Raw genomic sequence first — 20,229 nt, 5'->3', positions numbered from 1 at the left:
AAATACAGATGTTGTTGTGAAAAAGGCTCAGCAGCATCGGTACTGCCTACACAGATTGAACTTTGGAGGAGATCAGATAATATTGACAGTGTTTTATTCTTCTTTTATCAAAAGTAACACTAAGTAATAATAACACAAAGGACACTGACTGCAAGGTGTTGTTAACATCAGCTCTAAAATGATTGGACAAGCACAAAGATCCCTGAACAAGCCCTAAAAAAACATATGATTATTAATGGCCTCTATGACTACTTTAAGCTAAAGTGTTTCATGTTACCCATATGTAAAACAAATAGTTTGGTTTTTATTCCAGAAGCCATTAGACTTGTGAACAGCCAGAGAACAAGAAATAGTCAATTTACCTCGAGTATAGACTGATGAATTGATTGACTGACACTGGCATAATATGTAAATCTGTGGTATTGGATATTGTTGGCCAGTTATGGAATGGCTACTGTCATTAATCCTTGAGTATTTCAACTATTTCTAACATTATTTCTATTTTTAGATTGTTTTCTTATATGGTAAAGGGTAAATTGTCTGTGTGAACTTCTGTTTTGCCTCAAATTGCTCCTTGAGGGACAAATAAAGAATTTGAATGAATGCTGTCCTGTACATGTGAGTTTTTCCCTCCTATGTCTCTGCTGCGGGTTGCATCGTGGGGCAATAGTGTCAACCCACAGCACACTCAAAGGACTCAGTAATCCATATTAAATCTGCAATCTGTCTGACCTAAGTGGACTGAATGTTGTCACTTTGCCAGTGTGAACACACCACGTACTCAAAACATGTTTAAGATTAGTCTGGATTTGGGACACGGTGACTAAGAATAGCTAAATAATCAGGTTGTTATTCTGTGTGGTTGCCAGAATTAAAGTGATATTATCTATTTTCAGTGACACTGTCAGCTTGTATGAAAAAATCACGACCCCTAGAGAGCACTAATGTTGGGGATGCTAAACATAAATAAAATTTAAATTTATTCTTTTTGGTAATTACAGTTTTGACCAAATAAGTACACAAGTAAAAACTAACACAGAGGATACTGTATATATATTGATTTCTTAGCGAAAAGTAATTTTAAGTTTAAAGTTTCTTTAATAGTTTTCAGTTCATTATTCCAACATTCATTCTCATTCTCATGTATAGAGGTCTGTAACTGGGTACAAAGTGGAGTTTAAAGAGGGAAAAGCCTCCCTGTTTGTAAGTGAAGGTAAATCATCCGCAGGAGGAGAGATGAGAGGAAGGCAGCCATGGAGGTCGATGACCAAAAGTGATGAAGAAGAAATGGGAGAAGGAAAGAAGGGTTCCAAAAAGGATAGATGAGTCTGAGTGAGGATGAGGAAGAAAGGAGTTAGAGGAGGAGAGGGAAGAAGAGGAAGAACAACGGGTGGAGGAAATGACAGAGAATGGAAGCAGATGAGAGAAGACAGAAGGAGGGAATAATAAAGGATAAAAGAGGAGTGGGGTGAGGGAATGATGGAGGTGGAGGGGTGGAGGAGGAGGAGAGGAGGGCAAGTTGTTAATTTCAGGGCTGGTATCTCTGAGACAGCAGAACCTCCAGGGTCAGCAGGCTGCCTGCAGGACTTTTATACTGAAATAGACAGCCTGACCCCAGGACATGTACTGATGGAGGCAGGGGTGAGGGGGTGGTGCTTAAGCTGTTGTCTTTAAAGAGTTAAATCCTCTGCTTTTGCCTGCTTTTAATAACACATTTGCATTAATAACAAGATGACAGTCTGCAATATGGCACAATATATCATGTCCATAATACAGCATAGTAGTGCAGTGTATGAAGTGACACAATAATATAATAACATGATATAACTAAGCATAACAGCATAACACAATGCAAACATAAAAAAACAACTTAATGTAATGTAACATATAGTACCCTAAAGTAACTTAACATAATGTAAAAAAACCTGACATAAAGCAACAAAACAAAATAACTTGTATGTGATGTAACTTAACATATGGTAACTTTACATAATGTGAGGTAACGTAAAGTAAATTAACAAAGTAACTTAACAAACAGATAGAAAAATGCAGTGGTGGAAGAAGTATTCAGATCAAGTAAATGTACCAATACAGCAATGTAAAAATACTCTGTTACAAGTAAAAGTTCTGGAAAATTCTACCTAAGTAAAAGTACATAAGTATTATGAGCTTGATGTAGTTAAAGTATTGCAGTAAAAGTACATAAGTATTATGAGCTTGATGTAGTTAAAGTATTGCAGTAAAAGTACATAAGTATTATGAGCTTGATGTAGTTAAAGTATTGCAGTAAAAGTACATAAGTATTATGAGCTTGATGTAGTTAAAGTATTGCAGTAAAAGTACATAAGTATTATGAGCTTGATGTAGTTAAAGTATTGCAGTAAAAGTAGTGGTTTGGTCCCTCTGACTGATATATTATTATATATGACATCATTAGATTATTAATAGTGAAGCATCAGTGTTAGAGCAGCATGTTACTGTTGTAGCTGCTGGAGGTGGAGCTAGTTTACACTACTTTATATCCAGTTAGCTAGTTTAGTCCAGTGGTTCCCAACCTAGGGGTCGGGCCCCTTCAAAGGGTCAGCAGATAAATCTGAGGGGTGGTGAGATGATTAATGGGAGAGGAAAGAAGAAAAAACAAAGTTCTGATACACAAATCTGTTTTCAGTTTTTGGACTTTTTCTCTAATCTTTGATTTTTGGTGAATTATTGGATCATTTGAACATTTATTGAAATGAAAGCATGTGAGAAGTTTAGAGGGAAAAATCACTATTTGGTGGAGCTGTTAACAACTCATAGACATGTGAAATGTGACCCCGACTACACACTGCTTTTCGTAACCACTGGTTTCATCTTTAACAATGTGTTGTATTTTAAAAGCTTGTTATATTATCCATGGTGTCAAATCTTCATCTGAAAAGTAGCTAAAGCTGTCAAATAAATGTAGTGGAGTAGAAAGTACAATATTTCCCTCTGAAATGTAGTGGAGTGGAAGTATAGAGTAGCATCAAATGGAAATACTCAAGTAAAGTACAAGTACCTCAAAATTGTACTTAAGTACAGTGTTTGAGTAAATTACACTGTAATGACAATGTAATGTAATCTAATATAATGTAATAAATTAACTTAAGATAACATAATGTAACTAAATATCAAACATGAAGTAATTTAACAGTAACGTACCGTAATGTAACATAAAACACTAACTGGTTGCAATGTAACGCAATATAAAATAACTTCCAAATGTTATCATAACATGACGACAAAGTAACTTAACAAAATATAACTAAACAAAGTCACATGATATAAAATCATGTAACTTAACAAAGTAACTAACATGAAAGGACTGCAGTGTCATGCAATGTAACACATCATAATGTAATTTAATGTTATGCTATGTTATCAGTGTATCATAGCGTAACATTAAATAATAAATAAAATTACATAATGTGTTATTAACATAAGGTGACATTACATATAAATGGCACAGCAATAACAATATGACAAAACATGACATGGGAAAATAATATTCTCTGGCATAATGTGATACTTTGAATAAGGATCTGAGGTGTTTTATTAGAGCACTTATAGAGAATATAAACAAATATAAGCAGAAATCTGAAACAGATGCTCCTGCAGAAGTCAGGGAGCATTATGCTGTTATTATTAACCTTCCTTTGGTTCTGCTTAACAGAAGATAAAAGCTTTGAGAGAATAAATACAAACCCTGCAGGGGATAGCAAGTATCCCTCACTGCAGTGCGCAGCGGTCTGAACTGCACACTGCAATGTGGGGCTTCTCGGTGATAGACGAAGCCTGAAGGAGTTTTTCTAAAAACACCTCGACCCTAAAACCAGACAGAAATAACAAGACAAACAACATCAAAACCAGAAACAAGAAACTGAATAAATAAAAGAGACAGACAGAAATGAGAGAAACAGCAGGATGAAGAGCTGCTCTTTAATGATTTACAACTGTGCACATTTATCATGTCTTTAGTGTCACTGTGATCAAACACTAATGAGTTCTGACATCATTTTTCTTTTTGGACTGTGAGCAGTGATGCATTCTGGGAGGAGGTAGTGATTAAACTGAGATTTGCAGTCAGTCAGCTGTCTACATGTCCTGGAGAAGTCTGAAATGCAGTATGTTCTATACATTTTTGGACTTAAACCACTAACAATCAGTCTTGTGTTTAATTTGTTTCCATGGTCAAGAATGAACTTCTATACACAAGCCTTGAATCTGGTTCAGTATACTTTTTCGGTCGACATGTTTCAGTTCTATCCATCCATCTATTTTCTGCGGCGAATCCGGATCCAGGTTGCAGTGGCAGCAAGCTAAGCAAGTAGCCCTGATAAATTAGGCAGCAAATACACATGGATAAAGCAAAAGTTTGACATTTTGGGAAATATGATTATTCGCTCTCTGGCTGAGAATTAAATGAGAAGACTCCTAGCGAACATTGTTCAAACGGTGACATTGTGTATCTGGCCATCAATGGTTCCGGTCGGACGCCAAAAATTGCAATGTGGTTATGAGGTGGATGGCCAGATGGTGACATTGTTTCCATGTCCAATAATAGTCCAGCCAGACCCTCTCTTACAAACCAGGAAATATTGACCATATTACTGCTATGAAAAAGGAAATGCATGTCTGTTTTTTTGTTGAATACAATGACTTTTTACTTGGTTGTGAAATGGTTGTGATCAGACGGCCACACTGTGATGTCCACTCCATGTACGAAGACTATTATTACGCAACGCCCATTTTTTTCTTAATAAGTTCATAATAACTTTGATCCTCTGACTCTTTCTCTAGCTCTATCTTCTGGTCAACATTTCAACAACATTTCCAAATATGTTCCATGCAGAGCAAAGTTATGCAGGTTGTCATTTCAACCTATCACCTCAGATGTAGAATTCACTGAAATCTTCCCCATTACTTGAAGGAGTGTTTTAGATTGATAACCAGCAGACTGTTGGATGGTAGCCCACCTCAGGGGCCATATCACAGAAACTTCCTGACTTGCAAATCCATCTTAACTGTTTGGTAACCATGGTAATTAGAGTTAGGACAATTTAGGATACCTTTAGGATAACCATTAGGCAATCCTAACAGTTTTCAACCTGGCAGCTACAGAGTTAGCTAACTTTAATTCCTATGGCTGCACTTTTATTGCTTTTACAAAACCAACAAAATGTCAATAGGTGTAACTTATTTGCCGAAAGGTTTATGGTGGAAACAAATGATGTGCTGCACTTTGATGACAAAACGCTCATTAATAAATACAGGCTCCCCCGAGATATGATCCTGCAGTTAGCGAGGCAGCTTTGGAGAGGCCAACCAGGCGACCAAGTACTCTCACATGGTTGTGGTGCAACTGATGAATGCATTTTGTTTTTTTGCTAAGGGAGATTTTCGAAGTGAAGTGGCCAACACAGCAAAAATATCTCAACCTGCTGTGTCACAAAATCTAACCGAGGTAGCAACAGGAATTGGCAATTTGGCTCCTTGTTACATACAGTTTCCAAGAGGGAAGGAATTCACTGAAATTGAGGCAGCCTTCTACCGAGAATGTCGGATGCCTGGTGTAATTGGGCGGGTTGGTGGGTCACTGTTCACAACTGAATTCAGAGCTGAATTCCTAATTATTGTAACACTTAAGCCTATCTTTGCAGTGACATCGGTGCTTATTTGGAGGAAACAGGTCTGAGTGGCTGGCTTCTGGGTGATTCTGGCTATCCTTTAAAGCCATTCCTAATGACTCCAGTAGGAAATTAGTGCACACCAGTGAAAATGTGGTAGGCATGATTTAGAAACATTTTGTATAATCTACCAAAAAGCACTAGTAGTATTGTGGATAGGCTGTTTTCAATCTGTTTGTGATCCAGTAGGTATAACAAGGCTCACAGAAAATGGAGGTCAAGATAGGAGCGTCTGTTTGGAGTCTGGAAAAGCAGGTAGCGATTATAAAATGAACACGCCAAGGTTATTGGACTGGCTTGAGGCCTTTACTCTAAACAGTACATGAACCTAATATGGTAAATATTTTCATATATCAGGATGTAGATGTCATGACACAAGTGGAGGCTACCTCCAGTATTCACCAGGGAAAGTGGTCTTCTTCACAAAAGCCACAGCAGTACTACTGCAGTGTAAACTGCCAAACCTCCTGGACAGATAACATAAGTTATTATGAATCCAGTTTTCATTTTTTAAATTTTGTTTTTGGTGTTGTAATTCCTCCACCACCACAATAAGAGTCCAAAGTCTATGGCAAACACTGATGTATCTTGAGATCATTATCTGGACAATCAAAAAAATAAGGTAGAATGTATTTCTGTAAAACAAAAACAAGATAATAAAAAGTCTAAAACTACCTTGTTTTGGTAGAAAAGGTGATCAGGGTTTTCCTGAAAGGATTCTGCAGTGATAGAGATCAGCTGTACTGGATATTCACCTAGTTGTTTCTTCATCCTTTTTGTATCAAGGAAGTCTTTGATGCTCTTTCATTTCTTGACAGTTCCTCTGCCAGCTTTGTTTGCACTGGCAAGCCAAGGAGGGCACGTGTGTGATCAAACAGGTAAACAGCTTCAAAAAGGAAGGGCCACTCTTCCAATACTGTGTTTACAGTGCTTCCTTTGTCGATAGTTGCACTCTGGATGCAATATGTTTCGGTCATCAACTTTCAAACACATGCGTCCTGATGGTGATGGGTTTTTAAGGCACTTTTCAATTCATCTTGTTTAGATTCTAGCTCTGTTGTAGCCTCAATAGGAGGCTGCCACTCCACACATCCATAATGAAACATCTTTGCGTCTTCATCCTCTGCTGGCCTCTTTGCTGAGCTGATGGTTAATGGCTTCTGAACATTTTTGACTCTGTTTTCTAGCTGTTCAAAGAGAGTATTGTATCCTGTTCAACTGACCTCTCTGTCTTGAAAAGAGCAGGGATATCACTCTACAGTTAGCTTGGCAATCTCCCACAGCTTTGCTCTTCGGGGCCTTCTATACTCTTTACTGAGTGCTTTATGAATGACTATACAAACCAGCTCTCTTCTCTCATTAGGCTTTGGTCTTTTCTTTTCATTCAAGGCAAGATTTAGCATTTTGTGCCACGGTACAGCATGTGTCTCACAGGATGGGGAATACTCCATTGGTGTTGGAGGTTGTGTTTGGGGCAGATGGACATTCTGTGGCAGAGGTTTCAAAGTGGGGCCAAGTACAGCTTGTGACTCTATGGATAACATACATCACCAAAAATTAACAATGACTAAATGACCAATGTTACATTTATATTTAAGATTTTAGCTATAGCAATCCCGGCCATAGTATGACTAAATGTATTTCACAGCCTGCTGCCCTAACCACTTAAGCTATGATAAAATTTACATATACCAAGACTTGGGGCAAGAAGAAGAAAATAATAATAAGGTTACTAAAGAAATTAAAATCAAATACACAGGGTAATAACTATAACAAAGCCTATAACCACAGTAACTCATACATATATAGGGTATACAGACAGTTCAGTGTAGAGGGATAGGGGATAGAAATCTAAAAACTTAGCTGCACTGAAAGCTTGAATTAATCTTCAACACTGAATGGGTGGCAGAATTCCATCGACATCCTCTGTCTTGACAAAGTTAAGGTCATCTACACTGTTTATTCCAATAACCTCCAGTCTAGCCATGAGGGAGTCTATCAGATCATTACTGAGTGATGGCATAGATTTCAGAGCTAATTCTTTCACAAGCTCCATAGTGGCATATGCTTAAATGGGATGAGTAACCTTGCACCTCTGTGGTAGAAGGAAAGTGGAGCATAATCATTAAGCTTGTCAAGATTTTTTGCAAATGAGCTTATCTAAACTATTTTTATTGATTTCATGGACTCCAAGCTCAGGCAGCTGCAGGCAGTTTTTCCCCGCAGCAAAAGTAGGATAGTTGTTTCACTTTTGATAACAATGCTCATTATTTGCCCTAACTGTAGTAGTCTTAGTAGTATATCTCAGTAAGACAAGCATACCATTTGTATATTAAGTGCCTCTAACTTGGACTGGATCTGTGACTACTGAGTTACATGAAGTAAGTCCAAAGTCTGCAACTGCTGCCCTGATGCCACCATCATAGAGCTCTGGATAGAAGCTAGTGGAGTATGACACCTGAACCTGGGGGCTAAACAAGCTACTGTGACTCTGATAAGCCTGAAACAACTGATGCCTATCAGCAAGTGACTTTTCTGAATGTTTTACTTGGCCTGATACATCTTTTGAAATAGCTATGCTTTCTTGTGCATGGTCCAAGTATGTATGAGTCAACCAAACTATAAACTCAAGTCAGCATGGTGAAGCAGATAGTGGTGTTTTGGTCTAAGATTTACATGTGGGAATAACTCTTGCCTCATTTCCATACTCTTTGATCAGTACCTTCATCTAAGCAATCTGCTGAGAGGCCAAATGCACAGACAAATACAACTAACTCCCACAGAAGAAGTACCGGCTGCCAGAAAGCATTGTCAGCATCTTCCGTTCTGTCATGCACTAAAATAGGCAAGAAACTCAATAGCCACTTGTTTTGGGCTGCATAGCCTCCTTTGCTCCCCTGTTGGGACCAGTAATTGGCTTGTTGCTGCTTTCACCATGAAATGATTTGAGTCTGTCATTTAGTCACTCATAACTGAACCACTTTTTTGTTTTAATTAAGAACTGCAAACACATTGTTACGTTTGTTGAAAACACTGTTGCCTTTAATGCCCTAATGCATGGTCAATTCAGGGTGACTCTCCAAAAACTACACAGCCTCATTATAATCAGCAGGATCTCTATGAGTGACAACTGTGAGAGGGTTAGACAAAAATACATCTTTTGTGACTAAACAGTATCCACAGAAATACTCAGCACAGCTGAAATTTTCTGTAGACCCACCAATCATGTGGGAACCCAGGTTATCTCCCATTACGCATGCGACAGTACCTGCATATATCCTACCCTCAAAAGATATGCCCTTTATCTCCAGCTCACACAAGTCTGACACGAGCTCGCTAAAAACTTTATCCACTCCAAAATATTTAGTCTTTCTCTATACAGAGCAGTACCAACTGCATTTGATCAACTAGACAGCTAAAACTTTTCTTTTTTTTTGGCAAATCTAAGAGGATTAGCCACCTCAAAAACTTACTGAAAAAGCATCACCTTTAAAGAATCTGGGTCTGAGGCAAACATGGTATTAGATCTAATGACATGCCTATCAATGAAATCATGGAGTGTATTATCTTCAACAAGAAGAGGGTTAAAACTCAGCTGAGCTGCACTTCCCTGTTTTAGCATTGTTCTGAGGCTTTCCAGTACTGGAATGTAATGATAGAGCCTCTTCTGCCCTTTATAATTGTGCCAAAATGTGACTTCAACAGGACGAACATAGTTATAGAGTGTCTTGTAATGCTGCAGCCCTCGATGTTGTGCAGTTAAATGACCATTTGCACGTAAGGCCTTGTGCATAGGGCTCTGCTCATATGCACTTTTCCCAAGATATGTTAACATCTCTGTTGGAACACCATAAGTTCTTGAGATAGCACATCCATTGTATACTCCTGTTGAATATCCTTAAGAGTTTTCATTTAATTTGCTGTCTCTGTAATTGTGGAGGCAGAGACTAAATACTTTGCCTGCAAACCCAAGTAAAACAGAACTAGATTCTCTGTGTGGGCATCCTGCACTTAATCACTCCCAACATCCTTATTTTGGTCTGCATCAATCACATCAATTCCCTCAGGTACATGTGGTCCCTCACCTGGAAAAGCCTGTTCTGCAATTTTGCATAGATGAACAGATGCTATCTGTAACATTCCACCCTCTATGATATCTGAAAATATGAGATGAAAAGGATTCTTTACATTAAAATCTTAGAATATCCATCAAAGGGACAAGTTACAGTCTGACCCTCCATCACTGTATATTCTCTGCTACGAAACACTTCAACTGCACAGACACCTTCCAGTTCCATGTTTGTCTGGACACAAGGTCCAGACAACAAAACAGTTAAATGAGAAAGACCTTATTCCACTTCATGGCCAAAAAAACAAACAGCAAAAAAAAACAAAAAAAAAAAACACCCATTGTTACATGTTTATGTGATTTGTGTGGTCATCAGTCAATGAGATACATTTAAATTCACAAACATTACAATCCAACATAACGGTAGGACTGCCATATCTAATCTTGCACCAGGCAAATTTAATTGTTCAAAGAGAAAATAGGTTCATTGTTTGACTTGGCGTACTAATAGGCTAAGAGGCTGACAGATGTCACTCAGGGCCTCAGTTGACTCAGTTGCTTCTGGACAAAGATAAGCTTGTGAGGGGACTCAGAGGAAGGAGGAATGAATTGCAAATAGGACAAATGCTATGCCTTTTCAGACTCTCATATGCAACTCAAATTGAATTTAGAGCTTTGACATAATTGTAAAGCTCTCACGTGATGAGAAACAGATGCTGAAATCTCATATATATTTTTTTCAGATAGAAAAGGTAAACTAAACTTAATAGATTAGCATGGTTCGAGTTCCCCTTCCCTCTCATTCACACCTGAGCTGGCTAGGCTAACAACTGGGGACATAGTAACACATATGCAAGTTTACCTCCACGAATATCAGCTAAACCTTTCAACCTGTTATGATATGCATGCAATGATAAATGTGCCAGGTTCGATATTAATTTGCCAAACAAGCCAGATAGCAACTAAGTTAACGTTACTTAAACAGTTTAGTTAACATTTGCTCTTTATGTTGGCTAAATTTAATTAGGTAGAAACAGGATTGGATATTTACAAGAACTTGCCACGGCAGCCCTTTAACTGGAGTTAGCTGGTTAACTAGCAGGCCCAACCTTTGCAAACCTGGTGGGACTTACTGACACGGAAAGTATAATTTCAGCCTAAGTGTTGGGTCACCACATGCCACTAGAACAGCTTCATCGTGCCTTGACATTTACTCTACAGTCTCTGAACTCTACTGGAGGGATGAACACCATTCTTCCAAAAGATATTCCCTCATCTGGTGTTTTGATGATGGTGGTGGAGAGCACTGTCTAACACGTCAGTCCAAAATCTCCCATAGGTGTTCAACTGGGTTGAGATCTGGTGACTGTGAAGGTCATAGCATATGATTCACATCATTTTCATACTCATCAAACCATTCAGTGACCCCTCGTGTCCTGTGAATTGGGGCGTTGTCATCCTGGAAGAGCCCACTCCCATCAGGATAGAAATGTTTCATCATAGGATAAAGGTGATCACTCAGAACAACTTTGTATTGATCCGCAGTGAACCTTCCCTCTAAGGGGACAAGTGGACCCAAACCATGCCAGCAAAATGTCCCCCACAGCATAACAGAGCCACTAGACCCCCTCACTGTAGGGGTCACGCATTCACACCTGTACCGGTTTTTCCTTTAATTTGTCACCCATCAATATGTATGACACATAGGAATACAAAACAACTAGCCATCAATACAACGGAGAATTCAGGATTCTTTCCCAAGATCAATGGCCCAAACTCAAAGTTTTTTTTTGTACTGTCTTGTGCATAGTCTGCTGACTTAATCATTTACCCAAGAACGATGATAATGACTGAAAAATGCATGAAAAATGTCTGCATGCCTTTGTTCTTTTTGAAACTGGCTTTACTGAACATTTAGAACACACGTTGTGACTTACTTTACAGAATATTCTCCACTCCCTGGTTCTGAATTTCTGTTTTCTCCATTACAAAGGACACCACAGTGTATGTGTAAAACTATGTATAGCATTTGATATCCACTACATAACAGATAACGCATTTAAATGAATACCCACAAATGGTTGTTCAATGTAGATCTTATTGTATTTAAATTATAAATATAGAGGCTAAAAAGTCTGGCACTGCTTCCCCATAGCCCCTTTCAGTTAATCTGATGACAATTTAACATGTCAGTCTCATGTCTGACCAAGAGCCTGAGTCACTTTTACATAAGTCTCAATGACAGTCTTACTAGGTCTGGCAGGTAACATTTTATCACTTCCAATACAAAGTCTCTATCTTTTATTTCTTATGCAGAAAGACAATAACGATAAAAAACCATGAAAGAGCTTTACTCAAGTTGTTGAGGAGATTCTTCTCATATCTGATCAGTCTATGAAAAATATTTTCCCTCATCTTTAATGGGGACACACCCTTGTACACCCCAATAATAATCAAACCACCACTCTTCCTATATTTTCAGTTTTCATCTGTGCCACTTGCATGGATGAATAAATTAATTTCCAAAAAACCGCTTTACATACAGAATGTGAGCTAATGAGTCCCAATTTAAAGACCTCTCAGTCAACACTTATGCCCTGTTGAATATCAAACAGGAAATAGAATTTGCTCTCAAATAATGATAAATGACTAAATATATGTGAGGATGTATCAGTGTATTAACTGTGAGGAGTGGTGGACCACACTCATTGTGGTCATTAATTATGGCTTCAATAGCAAAATAACTTAAAATCAATCAGCGATGCTCTGTTTTAACTCACTGCTCTCTCTGCTCCCTCTCATACACCGGTAGACAAATATGACACATGCATTGTCTATTTCCATAAATGTTCTATCATTAGGATAGAAGTCACCTCTGTCAGAATGACAGAAGCCATCCTTTTAACAGATAAATGGATCCCAGGATGTTACGTATTCCTTGTCTGAAAAGAGCTTATTAAGGCTTTAAGTAGAACACAGCTTTTGATGTAACGACAGCTGTGCCACTCTGTCAAGCAGTCTACTTTTGAACACTAGATTTCTGTTTTTCTTGATTCTGACTAATACAGTTTTAGATGAATGTGAATGAATGATGAATGAATGTGCAGCTAAGGTTGCCACAGCTACAAAATTGATTTGGATGTCTATAGTGCACAGTCTATGCATCCTGTACAGATGTAAACAACAAACAAGAGTTCTGTTATTGCAAAACAATATTGTGCTATTTATAAGTTAAACGATCAATTGAATGAAATTTGTGCTCTGGCTGACATATTGCGTAAAACTGATACATGGAAATCCAGGCCTTTCATAATGTCTTCACTCACCTAATTTCAGTCTCAAATGTCTTTCTGTGCTCTGTTGTCAGCTGCGTCAGGGAGAGAACACAGGAATGAAGGTATGTGATTTCTTGGTCATAGGTTTTCCACAGCAAAACTGCATTTACAATGTATATACATGATTTTACATTTATATTTTACATTTACATTTATAATCTTACATAAAAGGTGACATGAGACCCTCAAGAGAACCATACCCGATGTCAACTGCCAGTAAGAAATGACTTGAATGACATTATATTTACAAATTGAATGCAGAAGTGCATTTAAAAAAAAGGCTTTACATATTTAAAGGATTTTTTGACATTTTGGAAATGATGCTTACTTATCCTATAGACATGAACGGTGCCTGGCAAGAAAGAGAGAGAGCATAATTCCCTAATAATATAAATATTCTTTAAAAGTCTCTTGAAAATAAGTTTATATTTCAGAATTCCAAAGGAAGGAGTTTGTGATGCTGTTTGGTTTGAAGGAGATACTTGAGCACATTATTGGGATTCTGGAGTCTGGCAACTCTGTTTCAGTTAAAAAAAGATCAGAGTGGGAGAGTGATTTGAACTTTTTTCAAGCTTTGAGGAAGAAATGAAAAATAAAGAGAAAGGAGGATCCTGGTAAGAGTCCTGACAGTTCATATATATATATATATATATATATATAGTAGAAGTCAGTTAGATTGTTTTTATTAAAATCATGACATTGCTTCTATTATGGTGCCACATTTAGGTTCAACAGCTGTCCAGAGTTCGTGGATGTTCACTGAGAGACTGTATTAACAAAGTTATGAACAGGTAAGACAGGTCATTTTTAATGGTCACTGCATATTCCATATACAAAAAAAGCAAAGTTTTGGCTTTATTTCAATTAGATATTTTTTAAAAGCTTCTGTTCTGATGACCACCAAGACATAAATTATGGTTCTTGTAACCCAAGAGTCTTTATATAATATGTGATGACCCCTGTCATCTTGGGGGTTTGCTGCTTATTCATGTGTCTGTTCTGCTTGACAGGAGGCTCATTACCCCTACTGGGAGCACCTGGCACCGGTGTTCCCAGGGGAGAGAGCCTGGCTGCAGCTAGCAGGCTGTGTCACTCTCCTCTGTGTGCAGCTTTCTGATCTCCCCTCCACTTACCTGTTTTGGTTTGGTTTAGTTATGTTGCTGTAGTTTTCTTATGTTCTACTTTCTTGCACCTTACAACACTCACGCACACATCTTTTGATTCCTCTTCACTGGTGGTTCAACACAGCTTTATCACGAAGACTCATCTGTAACACAGCGCAAGCTGGGCTGCAGTGCATTGCTGTATAATTGCAGTTTGACTCAGGCTGAACCAACACAAACCCGAACCTGCCGCGACAACATCTCTGCAGCAACGAAACTCATCAACAGAAAGGCATAATATGGCTTTGTGATCAAAGGTTGATGTCAAATAACTTTAAAATTAAAAGATAATTTCTTTAGAGAAGCTGAATCAGCTTTCCCTTAGCATCCCCGTTGCAACAGGTTAGCCTCAAGTCACACATTTTCAACCACTATTTCTCAACAATTTTCTTTATTATTTTATTTTATTATCATTTATAGGCCTTATTATTATTTTATTCATAATCTTATACTTTATCATTTATCCTCAACACATTTAGCTATTAATAAATGCCTTCATTTATCCCAAGAAGTTGTTGTGATTTCTTTGAGCACAGCAAAACAGAGGTCACTGCTTGGATAAGAACTTAAAATTTTGAGACTGGTTGATTGACCAAATTGAGGATTAAGTTCAAGCTTTAATGTTTCCTCCGAACATTAAAGGTTATATGTAGGAGGTAGTGCCCAGACAAGGTTTTATTTTAATAAAAGCATTAATATTCCAACATTGGGATAATAAGAATGACCTATATAACAACCAGTAAATCCATTTTCTGCATCCTGATAATAATTTGAAAGATACACTACCTTCAGGGCTGATTCTGCACCCAAGCTGATTCACTTCTTAAGGATGGACCCAGTTCTTTTTTTATTTCAACATCCAGTCTGACCAGCTGGAGTGGACTGGTGTCCTGGAGGACCTTCCTCTTCATGAAAAGCCTCAGAATACACTGTGGACAGGAAAACTAAAAATGTAACCCAAATAATTCCAACCATATTCATTGGACAAAATATTAGGAACACTACTCTTTGCTTTCTTTTTCCAGATTTTTTCAACATACGACTTCATATAATTGCCACACAATCAGATGTACAATTAATGAACATAAAATGGCCATAACCAACTATACAGTGCTAGAATATAATTACCTCCATCAACTCTGCCAAGTTGTTTGCAAGGAATGACATCACTGGCTCATCTGTCTGGTATGTGGTAAAGACTATAAGTTGTCATGGCAACGGGTAGAATGCCACTAGGGTTCAACAGGCAACACTTTTATCTGTTATTGCTCAGTTGTCTGGGTGGTACTGAGTGTCAGAGAGAGAGTGAGAGAGGGGTATTTTGTTTTTTTAATCACTTCGAAGATGTTGACAATTTCAGACTGTTCAGGATACTTTGTGTCTCTTGTCCATGCTGAGATGCCTCACGCAGGTCCCTCAGACCATCATGGAGGCAGAGGTCCATGTTATATGTCCTGCTTATGTTTACTAAAGGAAACATTGGAATTTGGAATTGGAATTTTTCTTTGCATTTTGCACTTTTTAGCCATGCAAGTAGTCCTAGCTACAGTAATATCAGTCTGTCAGACCAACATTTAGGTCCAAACTACAATGTCTTAACAACAATTAGATGGATTTCTATGAAATTTGGCACAGATATTCATGGTGCCCAGAGGATGAATCTGACTTTGGTGATCCCTTGACTTTTTATCAAGCACCAGCCAGTCGAATTTTTCACTTATTCAGTGAAATGTATATCAACATCTACTGAATGGTTTGGCACAAAATTCAGTACAGACATCCCTGGTTCCCAGAGTATATATCCATGACTTGATGATCCCAAACATTTCCACTAGCACCACCACAAGGTTGGCATTTGTGGCTTTGAGTGAAATATCACAACCATTATTGGATGGCTTGCCATACAATGAAGACATTCAAAACATAAATACAAGAATGAAGCATTTCCTTGACTGGTGAAGACCTTACCAGTCAACATAATTCATTACGTTTTCAGATGGCAGGGTTGGCCGCACACATCTCTAAGCACTTTTATACTCACAACATGGTCGAATACTGTTTACATTCACTTCACTGCGACTAAAGCTCACCTTCTATCATCTTACAGTTTGGTTTTCTTTACAGTAAGCTGCACAGTCTCACAGAGCTGCTAGTGTGGCTGCAGTGTGCTTCTTTTCACTCTTACATGGTCGTCACACATTCAAAGTCATTGCAAAGAGCCGTTTGGTCAAAAAGTTAATTAAAACATCAATTAAACGTCTGACCTTCATTTTCTGCTCTTCATCCTGCACACTCACTGACAGAAAACAATGGCAGACAAGTGTGTTTGAATGTTATTCAGACCAAAGACGTGTTTCTGACTGAGTAGAGGTAATCAAAGCCTCCAGGACCTCCAGACTGCAGGGGCGTTCTGAAAATCACTCCTAACCAGAGTTCTCATACATCCTGGAAAACCTTGGGTCCATTAATGCAGCTCTCTTCTCATAGAAATGTCCTTTAAAAAGACAAAATAGCTGAAAATGGCCTAGAGCAAAGTATAAGAATTAGTAGTTTGAAGGTCTGAAATCCCCCAGCCGTAAACACATTGTATAGGGCAGACAGATTAAGTAGTGAGTGAGTGGGAACTCATGGGCGGGGTCAACGGGGGAAACACTACTGATCATATTCAGTGGGCCGCACAACACAGAAGCAAACCCAGAGGCTAGAAACTTTTTTTGGCGTATGCACCAGCCGAGTAATTCCTATAGGACTGAATGAGTGCCATTTTTTCGTCCGGTATCCAGCTCTTATAATACATCTGTGCTTCACAAACACCTCCCTTTCCCCTCTTGCCTGGCCTGCAGGTGTTGCTGCTCCCACTTGCCTCTCAAAAATAGAGGAGGAGCAACCTCCTCTGCCTCTATGGACGAGCCTCCTCTGATTCAGACACTTTTCACGCTGTGAGGAAAAGCTCCGCTCTGTCTCTCACTGTGAAGTCAGTCTGCTTCGGTCGATCAGCGATGGGTTCGACTGAACCAACTCAAAAGGTAGTCCAAAATGTTTGATCTTTTATATACTTGTTTTTGTCAGTTGCTGAAAATAGTAAAATGATGATTGATAGCTGCTTAAATATAATCACCTGATTGTGGGGACTGTATGATGATACGTTTATTTTTAAAAGACAAAAAATAGGGCAGCAAAACTATAACTTTGCATCCCCTAAATGAATAATGGGGATGAATTTGCTACACTTGCTCCATTGCTCAGGTGCCTATTTATATACATGTAGTTTATTCAAAACTCAAGTTTTACAACATGAAGAAATAAGCAACTGAAACCTGCTACAAGAACATATTTTTATTTCAATAAATATGATTGTTGCATGCCAGTCAGGGGCACTATGCCTTTGTAGGTGTATTTTCTTCCCTCCTGTCCTCTCTTTAGGTGCCATCAGCTAATTGTTTTCCACTTGTGCATGTCACTCATACAATTCCTTGGTTCCTTCATATTTTGAATGAGCCAATCATCATCCAGAGCCCTCTACAAAAGAGCAGAGAGTGAGGGCCTGGCATTTTCTCTAGATCTGTCTGAGAGCTGTTGGTACATTGTCAGATAAATTTGTTAAAGACAATAAAGACATATATGGTTGGAGATTGAGGATGATAGGTACATCTTCACTCACATAGTTGGTAGACACACTAGGTTTATTGGTTGGTGCCTCTACTGTAATGGTTTTGATGAAGTCAGTTTTGTAGATAAGGAAGTTAGGTGTTTTGTTTTGTTTTCAGATATACTTATGAGTAAGGCAGAGTTTTGTCATATTGATTTTTCTGTTACTTTAGCACAACTACCTGTTGTCCCCCACATTTTGAGAACCATCTGTGTATTTGTTAATATTGTAAATAGTTGAAAATAAATTGTAAAATTCATCCACTTCTACTTGACTGTTTCAAATTTTGTATGTAGGTGGTCCTCAAAAGTCCTCGCCAGGTTAGAAAATGCCTAGGGATGAATGATCATTTTGAAATTGTGAGAGCTTTTAATTATAATTTAAATAATTAATAGTCTTAACAAGTCTTAAGTCTGTGAGTTGGTGAATCAACAAAAAAGAAACCTTGGCTATTGTCTGATATGTACTCTCTCTGCATGCTGGCACCTGAACATTTTGGTCAAATATGGTTTTGTGTAAGATGAAACACAACATTGTATCAGGCTGTCTTTTTGTAAAACAAAGTGATGAATCATTTTGTACATACGTGATCTAGATGATTACTTCACGTCAGTTTCAGACATGTAGCTAGCAGGTACCTCTATAGTTATATCAGTGAGTATAACTTGAACTTGTCTATGAACCCTTTTTTTTTTACATTCCTGGCATAACCATTCCAGTCATTTTGAATGTGAACAGCTGTGTGCAACACTGACTGCCTTCCAGGAGACTGTCTGAAAATATGAGCTGTTATCACCATATTTAAACAATATCACATCTCCCTCTTCTCTGACAGCCGAATTTTCACTCTGCCTTCGACTGTAGCTGTTCAGAACAGCTATAAATACTTGTGATTTCTGACATGATGGGACAACAAGTCGTATGAACCAGTTATGATTGACTATAAACTGACCTGTAGCATATTGATATAAAAGTGTGTCATTTGGCATCAACTTGTAAACTGCTGCCATCTGACCTAAAATGGCACCATAACATTCAAACTGAGGTCACCCTGCACCCAGTATAACACATCTAGTCCATTAGCATCCAGACCTTTTAAAAAACATTTTAATAGTACAAGGTAGAGTTCCCCTGTGGCAATAAAACATCCAGGACCATGGTTTGCCAAGAAGAATATATTGATTAAATAATTTTTATCACCATCTTTCTTTGTACCAGTCACCTGTCATTGTGTTTTAAAGGTAATTATTGTGAGCAGTGCTAGCTCTCCTAATGGTTCCCTAGGATGTTTTGAAGCTACAGCATTTTTTGTCAGTATCGATCTGTTGTGTGAGGAGAGTTTGGACAAGATTTAGACAGCTTCTCCAGTAAGAACTATAACTGTATATGGCTACCTTCTATAAGACAGTGAGCAAGCCAACCCCAAAGTGTAAAAGTAACTACATTATTGATGTGATGTACTGGTTTGTGAAATATGTCCCCATAAACCACCCAACCTGTGTGTGTGTATGTGTGTGCGAACCATCTGTCTCTGTGTTGTAATCCGTCACATCATCTGTTTAACTTGCAAGGCCTCGACTGCTGTAGGTGATGACCTGATGCACAACACTGTAATGAGTCACTTCCTGTCTACAAAACACTTACACAACACACATACACACATAGCGGTTACTGTAAATAACAATTCCCAAGGGCAGCTGCACATATGAGGCGTTCAGCTGGATACATGTCAGGTAATTTTTACTAATGACTTTTCTTGTTCCTGACACTTAATAGAGAAAACACAACAAGAGCATTGAAAAGGAAACACAACAATCTCAGTTTAAGTTGAAAATAGAATCCATTAACACGTGACAGGGAATAAAATATTTTAAAAAAGGAAATAAAAGCGATTACAGGCAAAAAAAATGGAGAATGAAACCATGAAAAATAAATCCAAATACATATAGTTTTGTTCAGGTTTTGAGTCTCTGAGATGTACAGTTTTAATCAGAACTAATCTGTAATATTTCATGGCTTCATATTTTTTTGTTTTGGATGGCCCTTTAAAAAAGACAGAAAGGTGAGAAACTTATAAGCAACTAACAATATTCATCATATGTGTGTTTTTTTCTTTCTAGTTATTTTTCTACCTTAATATGAAACTTTATTTAACAAGACTAATAGTCTACAGGCACACACAGCTCTGAGAGGCTGTACTGAGCTAAATGCTAAAGGCAGTGCGCTAACATGTTCAGCTACAATGCTAGAATGGTGATCTTTAGCTGGTATGTTGTTAACCATGTTTACCATCTTAGTTTAGCAT

General features: G+C 38.1%; 1 long non-coding RNA gene across 3 annotated transcripts in view; it reads left to right on the top strand.

Annotated features, from left to right (window-relative positions):
- Positions 1-20,229, top strand: part of LOC137170949 (uncharacterized) — a 47,153-nt gene that overhangs the window by 19,694 nt on the left and 7,230 nt on the right. Inside the window, exons 1-4 of one of the 3 annotated variants that reach the window (XR_010924688.1) lie at positions 13,555-13,726; positions 13,839-13,903; positions 17,119-17,313; positions 17,774-18,180. This is a non-coding gene — a long non-coding RNA (uncharacterized lncRNA). Of the gene's footprint in view, positions 1-13,554; positions 13,727-13,838; positions 13,904-17,118; positions 17,314-17,773; positions 18,181-20,229 lie in introns of those variants that run through there. The other 2 variants (XR_010924689.1, XR_010924690.1) reach the window with 2 other exon arrangements.

This window comes from Thunnus thynnus, chromosome 19 (genome assembly GCF_963924715.1).
Source record: "Thunnus thynnus chromosome 19, fThuThy2.1, whole genome shotgun sequence".
NCBI lineage: Eukaryota > Metazoa > Chordata > Actinopteri > Scombriformes > Scombridae > Thunnus > Thunnus thynnus.
The sequence above is the reverse complement of the archived record's forward strand: the minus strand, read 5'-3'. Positions and strand labels throughout refer to the sequence as shown.